General features: G+C 48.9%; 1 non-coding gene and 1 pseudogene across 1 annotated transcript; both read left to right on the forward strand.

The window, feature by feature from the left end:
• Window positions 1-16,073: 16,073 nt before the first annotated feature.
• Window positions 16,074-16,177, forward strand: LOC114670170 (U6 spliceosomal RNA). Its single transcript, XR_003719656.2, has one exon. It is a non-coding gene; the product is annotated as a U6 spliceosomal RNA (small nuclear RNA).
• A 2,453-nt stretch (window positions 16,178-18,630) lies between these two features.
• LOC704256 (large ribosomal subunit protein eL8 pseudogene) lies at window positions 18,631-19,516 on the forward strand (annotated as a pseudogene).
• The last annotated feature ends 1,938 nt before the right edge of the window (window positions 19,517-21,454 follow it).

Consider the following 21,454-nt stretch of genomic DNA (forward strand, 5'->3'; position numbering starts at 1 on the left):
ATCGTTATCATATGAAGCAGTGATCATGATTATGCAGTTACTGATAGCAGTAAAATGTAATTACAAGGGAATTAATTTTAAAATTCATCTTTCGGAATTTTGTTATGCTATGCTTTTGAAAATTTGCAATTGTTTTGCTTGTGTCATTCTAAAAATCATTCTTTTATCATTATAAATAAATACAAACTTTGAGACAAACTGACTATATTCAGAATTTTGTGCTCTTTTCTTTTTTCTTTCAAGACAGAGTCTCACTCTAGTCCAGGCTGGAGTGCAGTGGCACCATCTTGGCTTGCTGCAACCTCCACCTCCTAGGTTCAAGCAATTCTTGTGCCTCAGCCTCCTGATTACAGGTGTGCGCCACCATGCCTGGTTAATTTTTTTTTTTTTTTTTTTTTGAGATGGAGTCTCTGTCACCCAGGCTGGAGTGCAGTGGTTCAAGCAATTCTCCTGCCTCAGCCCCCCGAGTAGCTGGGATTACAGCCGCGTGCCACCCGGCTAATTTTTGTATTTTTAGTACAGACGGGGTTTCACAATGTTGGCCACGCTGGTCTCTCCATTGAACTCCTTTATCTAAATCTTTATAAAAATCTCATTATAATAAGATTAAGCATCTGATAAGGGGAATCATTTATTTACTTGGTAGGAGTAGAATAAAATAATGTTTTTACTGGAACTGAATGTTAAAGTTGAAATTTAACATTTCGTGAGCCACTGCACCCGCCTGGCCTAATCTTGTGTTCTTTTCTTAGAGATAACTCTCCCTATGGTGCCAACTTCAGCTCCTACTTTCAGATCTGCCCTCCTCCTCCAGGGGCAAGTGTGTCGGGTCCTCTGAGGGAGGCACCTGGGGCATCCCTGCTGAGCACCACGTGTGCACAACTTCAGCTTTCAGAGGCAATGTTGATTGTTTTCCAAGGCAGGTGTGCGAATTTAGGACTGGAAATGAGTCCCATGAACTCCCGGTCTGCCCAAACCCAGGAACCTGGAGGGGTCCTAATCACCTGTGTCAGTGAAAAGGTGGAAAATAGCAAACTCTACCCATCCCTCGGATCAAAATGGGTTCTCCAGTTCCTCTGCGGTACAGGCTATAAATTCGGACCCTCAATGTGGAAAATCCCAATGTTGATCATCAGAAGTTAATATATTAATATTTTACCAGTTTATTAAGAACTTAGAGGCAAATAATAGCTCTCAAGAATTTATACATCAAACCACAAGACATTTTAATTTTACATTATAAAAAAAAACCCTGCTGCTCTATTTTTTAAAACATGATTGGATTTTTTCCCCATTGTTTACTAAATTTTGACTTCTTCAATAGTTCTTTCTGGTTTGGTAAACATTGCTCTGAAGCACTTGTCCTTCTCTTTTGTAGTCTGATCAGAGGCGCGCACACTACCAGCTCCCTTTGTTTACTGGGGAGGCCGAATAACAAATGGTTGGTATTTTATATTAGCTACTGCTGTGGAGACAACAAAGAGGAGTGGAGCTCTGGTCGCATTTGAATCGAGGTTTCAGGTGGCCACAAATTCAATAATTTCTTTAATTTATTTAACAGACAAGACTCTACAAACTACTGACATTCATGGTCACATTCCATGCCAACAAACCCAGAACTAAGACTTTTCCAAATTGTAGTGTTGTGGAATTATTTCAACTTTAACATTCAGTTCCAGTAAAAACATTATTTTATTCTACTCCTACCAAGTAAATAAATGATTCCCCTTATCAGATGCTTAATCTCATTATAATGAGATTTTTATAAAGATTTAGATAAAGGAGTTCAATGGAGAGACATTTATTGGAATGAACCACTGGTTCAAGATAAGAAACCCTTTTCATAAATTATGCCTTAATCTAAAATCTGGGTAAGTATTTTACTTCATTGGCTCAGTTTAACTGGAGGAAATGGCAAAGAGAAATTTATGACTCTGGCTTACAAATATTTAAAACCTGTTTCTTCAGAAACAGTGATCAAGTATCACTAAGAAAAAAAAAAAAAAAAAAAAAAGAAAACCTGTTTCTCTCACTGACTGACTCTGACCATTGAGAAAGCTGACTCCCTGCCCCAGCACTCTGCCTCACAGCCTGCTTTATGAATCTTCACTACACTGTCAGTCAACACTCGGAAGATAACACATCTATTTCTTCCTCCCACTTGAAGCCCACTGTGATGTCATCCATTGGAGGCAGGAGCTCTGCGCTGTCCCTTTGCAGCCCCTTGAACTGCAGTGAGATGTGTGTATTGAGTCAATCCACAAATACCAAGTAATTCTATAAATAAAAATTATAGGAGACCCTTGTTTTGGACTAAGTTCCTGCCTAGGATCAGCTTAGTCCTAAACAAGGGTCTCATTCTGGCTAACACGGTGAAACCCCGTCTCTACTAAAAAATATAAAAAACTAGCCGGGCGAGGTGGCGGGCGCCTATAGTCCCGGCTACTGGGGAGGCTGAGGCAGGAGAATGGCGGGAACCCGGGAGGCGGAGCTTGCAGTGAGCTGAGATCTGGCCACAGCACTCCAGCCTGGGCGACAGAGTGAGACTCCATCTCAAAAAAAAAAAAAACAAAAAAAAAAAACAAAAAAAAAAAACAAAAAACAAGGGTCTCCTGGGTGGATCACCTGAGGTCAGGAGTTTGAGATCAGCCTGATCAACATAGAGAAACCCTGTCTCTATTAAAAATACAAAAAGAATTAGCTGGGCGTGGTGGCACATGCCTGTAATCCCAGCTACTCAGGAGGCTGAGGCAGGAGAATCGCTTGAACCCGGGAGGCAGAGGTTGCACTCCAGCCTGGGCAACAAAAGCAAAACTTGAAACTCCATCTCAAAACAAAAACAAAAACAACAAAAACCAGGGTCTCCTATAATTTTTATCTAACATAACTTTCAAAGCATTTTCATTCTAATACAATTACTCCAAAACAGAGTCATCTCTGGCCTTCCAACAGGAGAGATATAACAGTCCAACTTCCCAAACAGGCCAGCTTCAGTGGCATGATAATGAAGTTCTCTCTGCCTTTAATCCTTACAATAAAAGGGGACCCGAGGTTAGCCAATCATTCTTTTTTCTATTGTTCTGTCTCCTTATTCTCGCCTTAGGAGGAAAGCAGCCTTAAAATGACCAATTCACTTTTTCTTTTTTGTTTCTGCTTTATTTAGCCCTTTTGGTCTATAAAACCAACCTCCTCTGCTCAGTTCCCTGGAACATTTATTCCATTTTATGAAAGGAAGTATTGCCTTATTCGAGAATCACAAAGCCAGTTAAGATTTTTTAAATGGGCCGGGCACAGTGACTCACTCCTGTAATCCCAGCATTTTGGGAGGCTAAGGCAGGTGGATCACCTGAGGTCAGGAGTTCAAGACCAGCCTGACCAATATGGAGAAATCCCGTCTCTACTAAAAATACAAAATTAGCCAGGTGTGGTGGCACATGCCTGTCATCCCAGCTCATCGGGAGGCTGAGGCAGGAGAATAGCTTGAACCCAGGAGGCAGAGGTTGCAATGAGCCGAAATCACAACACTGCACTCCAGTCTAAGCAACGAGAGCAAAACTCCGTCTCAAAAAAAAAAAAAAAAAAAAAAAAGGAGCCAGGCACAGCGGATGATACCTGTAATCCCAGCACTTTGGGAGGCTGAGGCAGGTGGCCCAGTCTCCACTAAAAATACCAAAATTAACCAGGCATGGTCATGCACACCGTGTTGGCTTCAAGTAATCCGGGCCAACACTGTCACTGCCCAAGGGGTTCACCTTGCCTGCTGCCCAGACAGAGCCAATTCATCAAGACAGGGAACTGCAATAGAGAAAGAGTAATTCACGCAAAGCCAGCTGTGTGGGAGGCTGCAGTTTTATCATTACTCAAATCAGTCTCCCTGAGCATTCGGGGATCAGAGTTTTTAAGGATAACTTGGGTGGGTAGAGGGGGAGCCAGTGAGCCAGGAGTGCTGATTGGTCAGAGATGAAATCATAGGGAGTAGAAGCTGTCTTCTAGCACTGAGTCAGTTCCTGGGTGTGGAACACAATGTCAAACAAGCCAGTTTATTGATCTGGGTGGTGCCAGCTGATCCACAAGTGCAGGTCTGTAAAATATCCCAAGCACTGATCTTAGGAGCAGTTTAGGGAGGGTCAGAATCTTGTAGCCTCCAGCTGCATGACTCCTAAACCATAATAACCATAATTTCTTTTTTTTTTTTTTTTTTTTTTTTTGAGTAGGAGTCTCGCTCTGTCGCCCAGGCTGGAGTGCAGCGGCGCGATCTCGGCTCACTGCAAGCTCCGCCTCCCGGGTTCCCGCCATTCTCCTGCCTCAGCCTCCCGAGTAGCTGGGACTACAGGCGCCGCCACCACGCCCGGTTAATTTTTTTTGTATTTTTAGTAGAGACGGGGTTTCATTGTGTTAGCCAGGATGGTCTCGATCTCCTGACCTCGTGATCCGCCAGTCTCGGCCTCCCAAAGTGCTGGGAGTACAGGCTTGAGCCACCGCGCCCGGCCCATAATTTCTAATTCTGTGGCTAATGTTAGCCTAGTCCCCAGGCAAGAAGGAGGTCTGCTTTGAGAAAGGGCTGTTACCATCTTTGTTTAAACTATAAACTATAAACAGGCCTGGCGAGGTGGCTTACCTCCCAGCACTTTAGGAGGCAGGTGGATTTCCCAAGGTCATGAGTTTGAGACCAGTCTGACCAACACGGTGAAACCCCGTCTCTACTAAAAATACAAAAAAATGGCCGGGCGCAGTGGCTCACGCCTGTAATCCCAGCACTTTGGGAGGCCGAGACGGGCGGATCACGAGGTCAGGAGATCGAGACCACCCTGGCTAACACGGTGAAACCCCGCTCTACTGAAAATACAAAAATTAGCCGGGCACGGTGGCGGGCGCCTGTAGTCCCAGCTACTTGGGAGGCTGAGGCAGGAGAATGGCGTGAACCTGGGAGGCGGAGCTTGCAGTGAGTGGAGATCGCACCACTGCACTGCAGCCTGGGTGACAGCGAGACTCCGTCTCAAAAAAAAAAAAAAAAAAAATTAGCTGGGTGTGGTGGCGGGTGCCTGTAATCCCATCTACTCCAGAGGCTAAGGCAGGAGAATCCCTTGAGCCCAGGAGGCAGAGGTTGTGGTGAGCCGAGATTGCACCTAGGTCCTGCCACTGAACTCCAGCCTGGGCAAAAGAGGAGAACAAGACTTCATCTCAATAAATAAATAAACAAACAAACAAACTACAAACTAAGTTTTTCCCAAAGTAAGTTCAGCCCATACGCAGGAATGAACAAAGGCAGCTTGGCGGTCAGAAGCAGGAAGGAGTCGGTTAAGTTAGATCTCTTTCACTGTCTCAGTCATAATTTTGCAAAGGCAGTTTCAACATGGTGAAACCCCATCTCTACTAAAAATGCGAAAATTAGGCTGGGTGCAGTGGCTCACGCCTATAATCCCAGCAATTTGGGAGGCCGAGGACCAAAGTGGATCACCTGAGGTCAGGAGTTCAAGACCAGCCTGGCCACCATGGTGAAACCCCCCCTCTTTACTAAAAATACAAAAAATTAGCCTGGCATGATGGCAGGCACCTGTAATCCCAGCTACTCGGGAGGCTGAGGTGGGAGAACTGACTGAACCCAGGAGGCAGAGGTTGCAGTGAGCCGAGATCACACCATTGCACTCCAGCCTGGGCGACTGAGCAAAACTTCATCTCAAAAAAAAAATTAGCTGGCTGGACATGGTGGGTCATGCCTGTAATCCCAGCACTTTGGGAGGCCAAGGCAGGCGGATCACAAGATCAGGAGATGGAGACCATCCTGGCTAACACGGTGAAACCCCATCTCTACTAAAAATACAAAAACAAAATTAGCCTGGCATGGTGGCAGACGCCTGTGTTCCCAGCTACTCGGGAGGCTGAGGCAGGAGAATGGTGTGAACCTGGGAAGCGGAGGTTGCAGTGAGCCGAGATTGCGCCACTGCACTCCAGCCTGGGCGACAGAGCGAGACTCCTTCTCAAAAAAAAAAAAAAAAAAATTAGCTGGGCATGGTGGTGCATACCTGTCTGTAGTCCCAGCTATTCAGGAGACTAAGGTGGGAGGATGAGCTCCGAAAGCAGAAGTTGCAGTGAGCTGAGATTGCACCACTGTACTCCAGCCTGGGTGACAGAGCAAGATTCTGTATTAAAAAAAGAAAATGGGGCCGGGCGCGGTGGCTCATTCCTATAATTCCAGCACTTTGGGAGGCTGAGGCAGGCGATCCACCTGAGGTCAGGAGTTCGAGACCAGCCTGATCAACATGGAGAAACCCCACCTCTACTTAAAATACACAATTAGCCAGGCGTGGTGGCACATGCCTGTAATCCCAGCTACTCAGGAGGCTGAGGCAGGAGAATTGCTTGAACCTGGGAGGCGGAGGTTGCAGTGAGCCGAGATAGCACCATTGCACTCCAGCGTGGGCAACTGAGCGAAACTCTATCTCAAATAAAAAAAAAAAAAAAGAAGAAGAAAGAAAAAAGAAAAAGAAAAGGGGCCCACCGCAGTGGCTCATGTCTGTAATCCCAGCACTTTGGGAGGCTAAGGCAGGCCGATCACTTGAGGTCAGGAGTTCAAGACCAGCAGCCTGGCCAACACAGTGAAACCCCATCTCTACTAAAAATACAAAAATTAGCTAGGTGTGGTGGTGGACTCCTGTAATCCCAAGCTAAGGGAGGCTGAGGCAGAAGAATCACTTGAACCTAGGAGGCAGAGGGTGCAGTGAACTGACATCACGCCACTGTACTCCAGCCTGGGCAACAGAGCAAGACTCTGTCTCAAAAAAAAAAAAAAAATGCTTGGGACCAGAGATATTTCTGATTGTGGAATTTTTTGAATTTCGGAACATTTGCATATGCATAATGAGATATCTTGGGAATGGGACCCACGTCTAAATAATTTATGTTTCATATACACCTTATACACATAGCCTGAAGATGATTTCATATATTTCTTTTTTTTTTTTCTTTTTTGAGACGGAGACTCGCTCTGTCGCCCAGGCTGGAGTGCAGTGGCGCAATCTTGGCTTACTGCAAGCTCCACCTCCTGGGTTCCCGCCAATCTCCCCCCTCAACCTCCCGAGTAGCGGGGACTACAGGCGCCCACCACCGTGCCCAGCTAATTTTGTTTTTGTATTTTTAGTGGAGATGGGGTTTCACCGTGTTAGCCAGGATGATATCCATCTCCTGACCTCGTGATCTGCCTGCCTCGGCCTCCCAAAGTTCTGGGATTATAAGAGTGAGCCACCACACCCGGCAGATCTTACATATTTCAAATAATTTTCTGTATGAAACAAAGTTTTGACTGTTTAATATGGGCTGTCACAGGAGGCCAGGTGTGGAATTTTCTACCTGTGGCATCACGTTAGTGCTCAAAAAGTTGGATTCTGGAGCATTTTTGGATTTCAGAGGCCTTTTTTTTTTTTTTTTTTTTTTTTTTTTTGAGACAGGGTCTCACTCTGTTACCCAGGCTGGAATGCAGTAGCACAATTACAGCTCACTGAAGCCCAATCTGCTGGGCTCAAGGGATCCTCTCACCTCAGTCTTTCGACTAGCTGGGACCACAGGTGTGCACCACCACACCTGGCTAATTTTTATATTTTTTGTAGAGATGGGGTTTCACCAGGTTGCCCAGGCTGGTCTCAAACTCCTGAGCTGAAGAAATCCACCCATCTTGACCTCCCAAAGTGCTGGGATTACAGGTGTGAGCCACCACACCCGGACAAATTTTGGATTTTTGGATTAGGGATGCTCAACCTCTATGTGGAAAACGTGCCAAGGAACAGGTTCTTTTTTTTTTTTTTTTTTAGACGGAGTCTCGCTCTGTTGCCCAGGCTGGAGTGCTGTGGCCAGATCTCAGCTCACTGCAAGCTCCGCCTCCCGGGTTTATGCCATTCTCCTGCCTCAGCCTCCCGAGTAGCAGGGACTACAGGCGCCCGCCACCTCGCCCAGCTAGTTTTTTTTTGTATTTTTTAGTAGAGACGGGGTTTCACCATGTTAGCCAGGATGGTCTCGATCTCCTGACCTTGTGATCCGCCCGTCTCGGCCTCCCAAAGTTCTGGGATTACAGGCTTGAGCTACCGCGCCCGGCGGGAACAGGTTCTTAATGACTGCAGGCATCAGGTGATGTGCCAAGGAGACACAGAAAGGAAGACAAGTGTTTCAACAGGTGGCCAGTAAAAGACTTCCAAGAATGCCCGACGTGGTGGCTCATGCCTGTAATTCCAGCACTTTGGGAGTCTGAGATGGGCAGATTGGCTGAAGTCAGGAGTTTGAGACCAGTCTGGCCAACATGGTGAAACCCCATCTCTACTAAAAGTACAAAAAAATTAGCCGGATGTGGTGATGTTCGCCTATAATTCCGGCTATTTGGGAGACTGAGGCAGGGCAGGGGAATTGCTTGAGCCAGGGAGGTGGAGGTTGCAGTCAGCCGAGATTGCGCCACTGTACTCCAGCCTGGGCGACAGAGCAAGACTCCGTCTCAAAAAAAAAAAAAGACTTCCAAGAATAAAAATACATTACTTAGGTTAAGTTCGGTGGATAACAGAGGAAGGAAATAGACTCAACTCAGGCCAAAAAAAAGGAGGGGGCGGTATGGAGTAACTAATATTAAACAAGAGTTAAGTAAATCTTCAAATGGAGATTTGGAATAAAAATAGTATGGTGCAACAAGAGTGAAACTCCATCTCAAAAAAAAATAGTATGTATGGTGTTCAGATTCCACTAGATATATTAAGAATCATGTAGCCATCTTACTTTAAAATATCAATATTAAAACATACCAGAAATTATATCTTTTGCAATTATTTACTTTTATGATGAGAAACTTTAGCAACATAAAACTGTGCAATGGATATGTAGTTTTTCAGAAACCAGAGCAAACATTCAAAGACTACTTTATTTTATAAATATGGGAATAGGAGAGTGGCCCAGAAACGAAATAGCAGGAGCTTAGACTTTTGAAGGGTCATGAGGAATCTAAAAGATTCTAGGGTTCGGCCGGGCGCGGTGGCTCAAGCCTGTAATCCCAGCACTTTGGGAGGCCGAGGCGGGCGGATCACAAGGTCAGGAGATCGAGACCACAGTGAAACCCCGTCTCTACTAAAAATACAAAAAATTAGCCGGGCGCGGTGGCGGGCGCCTGTAGTCCTAGCTACTCAGGAGGCTGAGGCAGGAGAATGGCGTGAACCCAGGAGGCGGAGCTTGCAGTGAGCCGAGATCGCACCACTGCACTCCAGCCTGGGCAACAGCGTGAGACTCCGTCTCAAAAAAAAAAAAAAAAAAAAAAAAAAAGATTCTAGGGTTCGGCAGGAGAGGGCTGATGGAGACTGCTCAAGAAGGGATTCAAGCGGGGCCTTGAATGCCAAAGCTTGTACTGCACTTTATGCCCTCAGAGGAGGGCAGAAAGGGATGAGTCACAGAGCTGTTTAGGAGGCAAAATGGACAAGAATCGTTTCATCGGTTATGGGGATTTGGAGGCAAATGAAGTCTAGGATGATGCTCAGGCCTTCAACTTTACCACTTGGATGGAGCACAGAGAGTAGGCGGAGTGGTTTAAAGAGGAAACCAAGTATTTATTTCAGGAAATGTCAAGTTTCAGCAAACTATGAGACATGCATGTGGAGACAGGAGGCAGGCAGTGGCCCCGGTGATCTCCAGCTGAGGAGAGAGGTCGGACAGGCGAGTTTCCAGGAGCGAGCAGCCAAATCTCAGAGGCTGCTGAGGGGGTTAAGACCTAATTATCCATCCAAACGTGTATCCATCCACCCAAATAGTACTCAATTATTTTATTTATTTATTTACTTACTTATTTTTTAGACAGAATCTCGCTTTGTTGCCAGACTGGAGTGCAGTGGCGCGATCTCAGCTAACTGCAACCTCCTCCCCCGAGGTTCAAGCAGTTCTCCTGCCTCAGCTTCCCGAGGAGCTGGGACTACAGGCGCAGGCCACCACGCCCAGCTAATTTTTGTATTTTTAGTAGAGACAGGGTTTCACCATGTTGGCCAGGATGGTCTCCGTCTCTTGACCTCATGATCCACCTGCCTCAGCCTCCCCAAGTGCTAGGATTACAGGCGTGAGCCACCGCGCCTGGCCAATTTATTTATTTTTATTGAGACGGGGTCGCGCCATTTTGCCCAGGCTGGTCTCGAAGTCCTGGGTTCAAGGGATCCACCTGCCTGGGACTCCCAGTGCTGGGATTACAGGCGTGAGCCATGGCGCCCTTCCTACTCAGTGATTTATCAATCATTTTACTCAATAGTTAATTCACACATCCATCCATTTCCCACAGTGAATTCCATCCATGTGCCAAGGTCTCTGGGAACAGGAAGCGGAGTGACCTGAAATCACAGCCCTGGGAGAAAAGGGAGGTGAGTGGTCAAGACAGATACACCCATACCTGTGATGTAGGGTTTGGGAAAGGTGGGCCTCCCGGAGGGGAGGCAGGTGAACAGGAAAGGTGGCTTCCCAGGTGAGGAAGTTGAATTGGACAGAGTGGAAATGGCTCACAGTGGTCCTTGGGAGAGGATGAGAATTAGGATGGAGAGAAAAGATTGAATACGCGAAATATGGAGAAACTAGAAGGACGGGCTCTGACTGGGGGGCGGACAGGGAAACGAGTTGCCTAACTTCCCTTTGGTGGAGTCAGACTGTATGCTGAGCGCTGTGACTTTGGACCACTGTCCATGTCCTTGAGGGGGTCATATCCTGAGGAGCTGGCACACATTTCAGCAGATATCTCCATATGACTGTGCTTAGTGGTGGCCTGTGCGACCACCTGGGAAAGAGACCGACCTGAGATGGGAAATTCTGAAAGGTCAGAGATGGTGGGGGAACGGAAAAGTTTATTTTAACGGTTGTTGGCTGTGAAGTGCCTGCAGGAAATGAAAGGGAGGTGCCCAAGACCTGAGAAGTCTGGTATAGGAGAAGCATGAGTAGGAGCTGCTCCAGGGGGCTAAGAGGTTACCTGCGCAGGAGGAAAGCACTCGCGTTCTACCAGGCGCAGAACGAGCAAAGATTGACGACAAATGATTTCGCCTACCATCTTGAACCCTTTCGGCTTCTCCTCTTGCACAGGTCTTCACTCTCACCCTGCTACACAGCCCCTACCAGAACGTTCTGAAATGCAAACCTAACAACTGTCTCACCCCAACAGGAAACTCTCCCTGGGGTCCCGGACCCCCTACGGGCCTGCGGGGTTGCAGGCCTCACTTCTCGCACCCATCCCTCAGCCCTGCCCACCCCGAGCTCGCCCCCAGTGCTGGCCCTTCACGTCCAGTTATCCCTCCCAGCCTCCAAGGTCCCCGTTACTGAAGACCGCCACCATCGCGACATGGCGCAGCACGAAATGGGCAAACAAACGGACTGAGACTCAAGCAAAGAAGTAACACCAGACGCGCGCTACACTGGAAACGGCTGCGCAAGCGCGGTGGAGCAGGGGCTTGAAAGTGAGCCGGCGCAGCCAATCCACGCGAAGAGGGTCGGGACCACTTCCGCGGAGGAAAGCCCCGCCCACACCTCCTGGGCCCTCTCCTCACTGGCGGTTTCTCCCGCGGGCCCGCCTCAACGATATTTCTTGGTGCTGACTGGCTGGCGGCCAGTGCAGTCCTCTTTCGTTTGGCTCTCTCGTGGCCCCTTTCGGGAGGGCCTCCTAGAGGCCATGGAGTAGTTTCTGGCGGCCTAAGTGGGGCTAATTTCTAGAGTCCCGAGGGTAGTCGCTGCGGAGGAGATCTCCGCCCCATTTCCGTGCCACCTTGCCCGTAGGGCTCAGAGCCCCCTGCGCTAAGGGCCCCGTTCCATCTCTGCCCTACACGCGGGAGTCAGCCTAAAGCTGAGCCCTGGGACAGCAGCCGCGCCTGACGCTGCCTGCCTGCCTAACACCGGCAGGAGGTGAGCGGAGTTGGTCGCCTCCCTCCCCAGGGCCCTCCAAGGGAGTGGGCTTCACCTCCGTGGGCCCGAGGAATCTGCCGAGAGACGGGAAGAGCAGGGGCACTCACGGGGCGGGGGTCCAGGCGGGAGTCCAGTAGTCCTCCTGGAGACAGCTGGGAGAGGCCTCGGGGCAAGGGACCTCGGATTTCCTCCTCTGCCTCAAAACAGACAGTCTAAGCCGGGCGCGGTGGCTTGCGCCTGTAATCCCAGCACTTTGGGAGGACGAGGCGGGTGGATCATGAGGTCAAGAGATCGAGAACCATCCTGGCCAACATGGTGAAACCTAGTCTCTACTATAAATACAAAAATTAGTGAGGCATAGTGGCGCACCCCTGTAGCCCCAGCTACTCGGGAGGCTGAGGCGGCAGGAGAATCGCTTGAACCTGGGAGGCGGAGGTTGCAGTGAGCCGAGATGGCGCCGAGAGGCAGGGGACTAAGCCTCAAGAAAGAAGGCGTTCATAGGAAAGGGGTCCTGTAAGTCCCAAAAGCCAACTTTGCTTTGGAAGGTCTCCAAGAGGAACCTCAGATGCACTTCTCCAGAAGGCCCTAGCGTTTTTGCCCGCCCCCTCCCACCCCCCGCAACAACTTCTGCCCTCTTCAGGGATCCACCATTCCTATTCCTATTGCTATGAGGTATTATAACCTTTAACAGGTGGAAAGAAAACTTCACCTCAGCCAGGTGGTATTGATCCCATCCAAGGCAGGGGACAGGTTGAGGCTTGGACAGATCCAGAGATTGGGAATCCAGCTCTATGAGCGTGCTTTCTGCAAGCGCAACGGTACATCACCTCATCCATAGTGTGTACCATGCCTTAGCACTGTGTCTGTGCCCTCTGAGAGGCCCCCAATTTCTGGCCACACACTCAATCTGCAGCAACACCTTTTACACTGGAAGTGATGCAAAGTCAGTCCCTAGGTTGATGAACGTATCTTCTTAGGTATTAAACCCAGTACTTAAAAATAAATGATCACCGAATGGTGTAGAAAGCTTTAAAAGTTTTGAATATTGGCCGGGCGCGGTGGCTCAAGCCTGTAATCCCAGCACTTTGGGAGGCCGAGACGGGCGGATCACGAGGTCACAAGATCGAGACCATCCTGGCTAACACGGTGAAACCCCGTCTCTACTTAAAAAAAAAATACAAAAAACTAGCCGGGCGAGGTGGCGGGCGCCTGTAGTCCCAGCTACTCGGGAGGCTGAGTCAGGAGAATGGTGTGAACCCGGGAGGCGGAGCTTGCAGTGAGCTGAGATCCGGCCACTGCACTCCAGCCTGGGCGACAGAGCAAGACCTGGTGCGGAGGAAGGGAAGTCTGTGGCCCAGAGTGGCACCTGAAAATCAGCATTCGCAACTGGGACCCCTCCCTGCCACCTGGCCTCCCCCATTCCCAGAATAAGCTTTTCCCTGTTGCTCAATGAAGAACATAGATGTGTCCATGACGGTATTAATTTCTCTGAGGAAAGGTAATAAAGACTAGAATGTACCCAGATGTAAAATAAAAGGGAAGTGGCAAGTATCTTACCCGGCACACAGTGGGAACATAACCTGAGATTTCTGTTTTCCAAGATGGACTGAACATTACAGGCATCAGTAGAAGGCTGAGATGGTCTATTTTGAGGAGTGCTCTACGTGTTCGCGTGTGAGAGCAGCACGCGCGTGCACACACACACACACACACACACAAGCTGAGATTTTAAAAGGCCCAGGAAAGCCGCACCCAGTGGCTCACGCCTGTCATCCTAGCACTTTGGGAGGCTTGAGCTGGGAGGATCACTTAAGACCAGGAGTTCAAGACCAGCCTGGGTAACATAGAGAGGCCCTGATTCTACAAAAATTTAAAATATTGGTTGGGTATGTTGGCGCATGCGTGTAGTCCCAGCTACTTGGGAGGCTGAGGTGAGACAATCACTTGAGCCTGGCAGGTCAAGGTTACAGTGAGCCATGACAGCACCACTACACACACCAGCCTAGGTGACAGCAAGACTATGTCTCCAAAAAAAAAAAAAAAAGCCCGGGTGCAGTGGCTCGCGCCTGTAATCCCAGCACTTTGGGAGGCCAAGGAGGGCAATCACAGGGTCAGGAGTTTGAGACCAGCCTTGCCAATATGGTGAAACCTCGTCTCTACTAAAAATACAAAAATTAGCCAGGTGTGGTGGTGGGTGCCTGTAGTCCCAGCTACTCGGGAGGCTGAGGCAGGAGAATTGCTTGAACCCAAGAGGAGGAGGTTGCAGTGAGCTAAGATCACGCCGTTGCATTCCAGCCTGGGTGACAAAGCGAGACTCCATCTAAAAAAAAAAAAAAAAAAAGACCTAGGAGACCCAGACAGAAAGTGGGAGAAGATATACCCTGCTGCAGTGACACCACACTCAGAGAAACCACTATGGTAAGGGAGCTAGCTCAGGACGTTGAGTCCTCAAAACAATGCTCTCACTAGTCTCCTTTAATAAATGAAGAAACAGAGACCCAAAAAGGTAGAAATCTTCTCCAATGTCACCTGGCTTGGGAGACGGGCCCCAAGTTTAAACTCTGCTCAGTTACTGCAGAGCCACTACATTCTACTTCCTGCATGGAGAATGGCTGGGGGACACACGCCCAGAGACCAGCAGAGAGAGAGTGGGAGGCAGAGGCCAGGAAACACAGGGTCAAGCTGGCCAAGATCTGCCCTCCAGGAGACCATGACACCCAGAGAGTCTACAACATAAAAAGCACAGTGAGGCTGGGTGCAGTGGCTCACGCCTGTAATCCCAGCACTTTCGGGTGAATCACCTGAGGTCAGGAGTTTGAGACCAGCCTGACCAATATGGTGAAACCCAGTCTCTACTAAAATTACAAAAGTTAACCTGGCATAGTGGCATGCGCCTGTAGTCCCAGCTACTCTGAAGGCTGAGGCAGGAGAATCGCTTGAACCTGGGAGGCGGAGGTTTCAGTGAGTTGAGATCATGCCACTGCACTCTAGCCTGGGCAACAGAGCGAGACTCCATCTCAAAGTGACTGCCCTAGGCAGTGAGGGTGTCGCCACCCAGCCAGCAGGCTGGGGTCCTGACCTCCCATCCACCCTACATGTGACATGGGGCAAGTCATTCAACCTGTCTCTACCTCAGTTTTCTCACCCTTAAAGTGGGGATTGTGAAAATAAAGCTTACAACACCTAAAATACTTTAAGCTTTAAGAGAGATGTGACTGTGATCTGAATCACATAACATTTCACAAGTCTACTTCTTTTTTGTTGTTTTGAGACGGAGTCTCGCTCTATCGCCCAGGCTGGAGTGCAGTGGCGTGATGTGAGCTCACTGCAAGCTCCGCCTCCTGGGTTCACGCTGTTCTCCTACCTCAGCCTCCCGAGTAGCTGGGACTACAGGTGCCCGTCACCACTCCCGGCTAATTTTTTGTATTTTTAGTAGAGACGGGTTTCATTGTGTTAGCCGGGATGGTCTTGATCTCCTGACCTCGTGATCCGCCCTCCTCGGCCTCCCAAAGTGCTGGGATTACAGGCGTGAGCCACTGCACCTGGCCTCACCAGTCTATTTCTTAAATTACAACTTAACTTTCTTTCTCAGTGTGCTTCTTTAATAAATGACAAAAAAGACAAGAGACCATACATCCCCCTTCCAATCACTAATCTTTGTTATAAATTGACTGTTTTGGCTGGGTGCAGTGGCTCACACTTGTAATCCCAGCATTTTGGGAGTCTGAGGCAGGAGGATCACTTGTGCCCAGAAGTTTGAGAGCAGCATGGGCAACATAGTGAGGTCCTGTCTCTACAAAAAAATAATTAGCCAGGTGCAGTGGCTCATGCCTATAATCCCAGCACCTTGGGAGGCTGAGGCAGGTGGATCACCTGAAGTCAGGAGTTCGAGACCAGCCTGACCAACATGGTGAAACCCCGTATCTACTAAAAATACAAAATTACCCAGGCATGGTGGTGCATGCCTGTAATCCCAGCTACTTGGGAGCCTGAGGCAGGAGAATCACTTGAACCCAGGAGGCAGAGGTTGCAGTGAGCTGATATCGCGCCTCTCCACACCAGCCTGGGTAACAAGAGTGAAACTCCATCTCAATAATAATAATAATAATTAATTGCTTCCTTTATCATCCTGTACCTAACTCAGACAGAGACCTTATGACAATTACATTTTCAGTGTAAAATGTTAAACAGTGCTTGTTTCTCCAGCACATATACTAAAATTGGAATAATTCAGAAATTAGCATGGCCCCTGCACAAGGATGACATGCAAATTTTCAAAGCATCCCATGTGTGTGTATATATATATATATATATATATATATATATACACGGTTTCACTCTGTCACTCAGGCTGGAGTGCAGTGGCGAAATCTCAGCTGACTGCAGCCTCTGCCTCCCAGGCTCAAGCGATCCTCCTGCCTCAGCCTCCCAAGTAGCTGGGACCACAGGTGTGCACCACCACACCTAGCTAATTTTTCTATTTTTGGTAGAGATAGGGTTTCACCATGTTGTCCAGGCTGATTCCATACTTTTTAATTTAAAAAAAAAGAATAAATTGGCTGAGGGGAGTGGCTCACCACTATAATTCCAGCACTTTGGGAGGCCAAGGCAAGAGGATCACTTGAGACGAAGAGTTCAAGATCAGCCCGGGCAACACAGTGAGATCTAGCCTTCACTTTTTTTGTTTGTTTGTTTTTTGAGACAGTGTCTCGCACTGTTCCCTGGACTGGAGTGCAATGGCGTGATCTCGGCTCACTGCAACCTCCACCCACCGGCTTCAAGCGATTCTCCTGCCTCAGCCTCCCGAGTAGCTGAGATTACAGGCGCCCGCCACCACACCCAGCTAATTTTTTGTAATTTTAGTAGAGACGGGGTTTCACTATGTTGGCCAGGCTGGTCTCAAACTCCTGACCTCGTGATCCTCCCACCTCAGCCTCCCAATGTGCTGGGATTACAGGTGTGAGCCACCACCCCTGGCCTGACCCAGCCTTCATTTTATATACAAATATTTAAATTTAAAATAAAGTATTAAATAGACCTTCCTCCTAAAGAAAGACTACCACAACTGATCAGAACTTTTTTTTTTTTTTTGAGATGAAATTTCGCTCTTGTTGCCCAGGCTGGAGTGCAATGGCACAATCTTGGCTCACTGCAACCTCTGCCTCCTAGGTTCAAGCGATTCTCCTGCTTCAGCCTCCCAAGTAGCTGGGATTACAGGCATGCACCACCACACCCGGCTAATTTTGTATTTTTAGTAGAGACAGGGTTTCTCCATGTTGGTCAGGCTGGTCTCGAACTCCCGATCTCAGGTGATCCACCTGCCTCAGCCCCCTAAAGTGCTGGGATTACAAACATGAGCCACCACACTCGGCCCAGATCATTATAACGATACATTAAACCTTACATTTTAAAAAGTTAAAATTCAGCCAGGTGCAGTGGGTGGCTCATGCCTGTAATGCCAACACTTTAGGCAGCCAAGGCGAGTGAATCACTAGAGCCCAGAAGTTTGAGACCAGCCTGGGCAACATGGCAAAACTCTGTCTCTACCCAAAAAAAAAAAAACAAAAATTATCCTTGTGTGGTGGTGTGCACCTGTAGTCCCAGCTGCTCAGGATGGTGAGGCAGGAGAATTGCTTGTGCCCAGAAGGTCAAGGCTACAGAGAGCCATTGACTGTGTCACTGCGCTTCAGCCTGGGTGACAGAGGGAGACCCTGTCTCAAAAAAGACAAAAAAAAAAAAAAAAAAAAAAAAACAGTTAAAGGCCGGGCGCGGTGGCTCAAGCCTGTAATCCCAGCACTTTGGGAGGCCGAGACGGGCGGATCACGAGGTCAGGAGATCGAGACCATCCTGGCTAACATGGTGAAACCCCGTCTCTACTAAAAAATACAAAAAACTAGCTGGGCGAGGTGGCAGGCGCCTGTAGTCCCAGCTACTCGGGAGGCTGAGGCAGGAGAATGGCGTAAACCTGGGAGGCGGAGCTTGCAGTGAGCTGAGATCCAGCCACTGCACCCCAGCCTGGGCGACAGAGCGAGACTCCGTCTCAAAAAAAAAAAAAAAAAAAAAAAAAAAAAAAACAAAAAACAGTTAAAGTCCTATTCAACTTTCCTAAACTGTGTCTATATAAATGATCCTAGGCCGGGCACAGTGGCTCATGCCTGTAATCCCAGCACTTTTGGAGTCTGAGGCAGGTGGCTCACTTGAGGTTAGGAGTTTGAGACCAGCCTGGCCAACATAGTGAAACCCTGTCTCTACTAAAAATACAAAAAAATTAGCTGAGAGTGGAGGCTCGGGCCTGTAATCTCAGCTACTCAGGAGGCGGAGGCACAAGAATCACTTGAACCCAAAAGGTGGAGGTTATAGTGAGCAGAGATCATGCCACTGCACTCTAGCTTGGGTAACAGAATGAGACTCTGGGCCGGGCGCGGTGGCTCACGCCTGTAATCCCAACACTTTGGGAGGCCGAGGCGGGCGGATCACGAGGTCAGGAGATCGAGACCATCCTGGCTAAAACAGTGAAACCCCGTCTCTACTAAAACTACAAAAAATAGCCGGGCGAGGTGGCGGGCGCCTGTAGTCCCAGCTACACGGGAGGCTGAGGCAGGAGAATGGCATGAACCCGGGAGGCGGAGCCTGCAGTGAGCTGAGACTGCGCCACTGCACTCCAGCCTGGGCAACAGAGCTAGACTCCGTCTCAAAAAAAAAAAAAAAAAAACAGAATGAGACTCTGTCTCAAAAAAATAAAAATAGTTTCTCTCTCCTCCTGCCGCCCAAGATGCCGAAAAGAAAGAAGGCCAAGGGAAAGAAGGTGGCTCCAGACCCTGCTGTCATGAAAAAGCAGGAGGCCAAGAAAGTGGTGAATCCCCTGTTTGAGAAAAGACCTAAGAATTTTGGCATTGGACAGGACATCCAGCCCAAAAGAGACCTCACCCGCTTTGTGAAATGGCCTTGCTATATCAGGTTGCAGCGGCAGAGAGCCATCCTCTATAAGCGGCTGAAAGTGCCTCTTGCTATTAACCAGTTCACCCAGGCCCTGGACCGCCAAACAGCTACTCAGCTGCTTAAGCTGGCCCACAAGTACAGACCAGAGACAAAACAAGAGAAGAAGCAGAGGCTGTTGGCCCGGGCTGAGAAGAAAGCTGCTGGCAAAGGGGATGTCCCCACTAAGAGACCACCTGTCCTTCGAGCAGGAGTTAACACTGTCACCACCTTGGTGGAGAACAAGAAGGCTCAGCTGGTGGTGATTGCACATGATGTGGATCCCATCGAGCTGGTTGTCTTCTTGCCTGCCCTGTGTCGTAAAATGGGGGTCCCTTACTGCATTATTAAGGGGAAGGCCAGACTGGGCCGTCTAGTCCACAGGAAGACCTGCACCACTGTCGCCTTCACACAGGTGAACTCGGAAGACAAAGGCGCTTTGGCTAAGCTGGTGGAAGCTATCAGGACCAATTACAATGACAGATACGATGAGATCCGCCGTCACTGGGGCGGCAATGTCCTGGGTCCCAAGTCTGTGGCTCGTATCGCCAAGCTCGAAAAGGCAAAGGCTAAAGAACTTGCCACTAAGCTGGGTTAAATGTACACTGTTGAGTTTTCTGTACATAAAAATAATTAAAATACAAATTTTCCTTCAAAAAATAAAAATAAAAAAATAATAATAAAATAAATGATCCCAAACTTTTACACTTTACTTATTTATTGTGAGACAGGGTTTCCCTCTGTCGCCCAGGTTGGAGTGCGGTGGTGCTTCCTGGGCTCACTGCAGCCTTGACCTCCATGCTCAGGCGCTCCTCTCACCTCCGCTGGGGTATAGGTGTGTGCCACAACGCCAGACTGTTTGTTCTATTTTTTTTGTAGAGATGGGTTCTCGCTGTGTTGCCCAAGCTGGTCTCAAACTCCTGGGCTCAAGCGATCTGCCCGCCTTGGCCTCCCAGAGTGTCAGGATTGAACCCCCACACCTCGCCAAGACTTTAAAACTCTGACTTCCATTCTTTTCTTTTTTTTTTCTTTTTTGAGATGGAGTCTCGCTCTGTCACCGAGGCTGGAGTGCAGTGGCACCATCTCAGCTCACTACAACCTCCGCCTCCCAGGTTCAAGTGATTCTCCTGCCTCAGTTTCCCAAGTAGCTGGGACTACAGGAGTGCACCACCATGCCTGGCTAATTTTTGTATTTTTAGTAGAGATGGGGTTTCACCATGTTGGCCAGGCTGGTCTTGAACTCCTGACCTCATGTTCTGCCTGGCTCGGCCTCCCAAAGTGCTGGGATCACAGGTGTGAGCCACCGCCCCCAGCCATGCCTTCCATTCTCTACAATTCATACTTCCTGAGCAGGCCATCCTTAACCTTTACACTTAAATAAACTCCTTTAAAACTAAAATCTGACCTGTTTGACTATTGTAGATTGACAGGCTAATGAGAGTATATACCTCCAAGGACTTCTGTGAGGGCTAAGTGCAATGAGCTCAAGTAAACAGCTGGCCGAGGAAACACCTGGATGCCTCCTCTGTGCTAAGCCCCATGCAGTGTACACACAGAGACACAGGCCCGCCTCAGCCTCCCAAAGTGCTGGGATTACAGGCCTGAGCCCCCATTCCCAGCCAATATTTTATATTTTTACACAAGTGACAGCATCCTATTCAGAATGCCCTATACTTTTTTTCTACTTAAAAGTATGTCTGGACCAGACACAGTGGCTCACGCCTATAATCCCAGCACTTTGGGAGGCCCAGGCGGGTGGATCACCTGAGGTCAGGAGTTCGAGACCAGCCTGCTCAACATAGCAAAATCCTGTCTGTACTAAAAATACAAAAATTAGCTGGGCACAGTGGTGTGTGCCCATAATCCCAGCTACTCGGGAGACCGAGACAGAATTGCTTGAATCTGGGAGGTGGAGATTGTGGTGTGCCAAGATTGAGCCACTGCACTCCAGCTTGGGCGACAGAGCGAGACTCTGGCTCATAAATTAATAAATAAACCATCTAAACCGTCACTGCCCTCCCTAGCCCTCCCAGCCCAGAGACCCCCATCCCTTGTCAGCCATCCCCCCTTACCTTCTGGACAGGGACAAGTGTCCCTCATTTGGAAAAGAATTAGGGAGGGGTAACAGCAGACTAGGGAGGCCTGGGTCCTCCACATGCCTGTGTAGGGTGTGTTTGGCCCCCAGCAACAAGGCAGGCCTGAGGTCTGCAGAGGGAGGTAGCCCACTCCTTATTCGGGGGCGGCTATCCTCCTCCTGGACCCATCCCTCTCCTATGGGGGAGGCTAAGTGGGTGTCAGGGCCCTGTCAGAGGGTGAGCCACCCCCAGGGGTGCCCACCAGCCACCAGCCTCCCTTCAGTAGACATCCAGCCCAAGTGACAGCAGTGGCACCACTGAGCACAGGGAGCCTGCAGGTCAGTGCCTGGCTCCTGGTATCCTCCGCAGTCCCCAGGACACCCCCACACAGAGGTCCCAGAACCCCCACTGCTGGCACAAGAGCCCAGAAACACCCTGTCCAGCACCCTCCGGGTCCCTCTTTTAGGATCTGGGTGAGCTAAAGAAGCCAAAAGAAAGCCTGGGCGTGGTGGCTTATGCCT

The sequence above is a fragment of the Macaca mulatta genome, chromosome 9, assembly GCF_049350105.2.
Source record: "Macaca mulatta isolate MMU2019108-1 chromosome 9, T2T-MMU8v2.0, whole genome shotgun sequence".
Classification (NCBI taxonomy): Eukaryota; Metazoa; Chordata; class Mammalia; order Primates; family Cercopithecidae; genus Macaca; species Macaca mulatta.